Here is a 723-nt window from a genome sequence, read left to right as displayed (position 1 = left end):
AGGCAGTGTGTGGGGGTGGGGGTGGCGGTGGAGGTGGCGGTGGGGGTGGGGGTGGGGGTGGGGGTGGCGGGAAGTGTACAGGGGCGTGGTGTGTGCGGTGGTCACGGGGAGTTTATGGGCCGGGGTGGGGGGGGGGGATGGGGGGCGGTGATTGTGGCGTTGAGGGCGGGGCTGGGTGTGTGTGGCCTCAGCATGTGGTGTGTGGGCAGAGACAGAGGCGAGGCGGAGAGTCACAGCCGGGCCCAGGACAACGTAGTGGGGGGGGGGGGGGGTGGTGGTGGTGGGAATGGGGAGGGGAGTGTGCGGTGTGTGGCGTGTGCAGGCGGGGTGTGTGTGCGGGCATGCGTGCGGTGTGTGGGGTGCACCTGTGGTTGTGGGTGTCCCAGGGGACAGGCGTGGCACACAGACACAGCTAGGCAAAGGACAAGGCAGTGTGTGTGTGGGAGGTGGGGCGGGGGTGCGGGAGAGGTGAGGGGGCGGGGTTCGAAATCTGAAAGGTGAAAGGCACAGGGGACGCACAGACGGACACACTCATGCACGCACCACCCACGCACACAAAGCGCCCGCCCGCGCGCCCGCGCGCCCGCGCGCCCACAGCAGGCTCGCGCCCGCCGCAGGCTCGCGCCCGCCCTCGCGCCCGCCCTCGCGCCGGCCCGCGCGCCCGCCCGCGCGCCCGCCCTCGCGCCCGCCGCAGGCTCGCGCCCGCCCGCGCGCCCGCCGCAG

This window comes from Ovis canadensis, chromosome 4 (genome assembly GCF_042477335.2).
Source record: "Ovis canadensis isolate MfBH-ARS-UI-01 breed Bighorn chromosome 4, ARS-UI_OviCan_v2, whole genome shotgun sequence".
In the NCBI taxonomy this organism is placed as follows: domain Eukaryota; kingdom Metazoa; phylum Chordata; class Mammalia; order Artiodactyla; family Bovidae; genus Ovis; species Ovis canadensis.
This window is presented reverse-complemented; position numbering follows the sequence as displayed.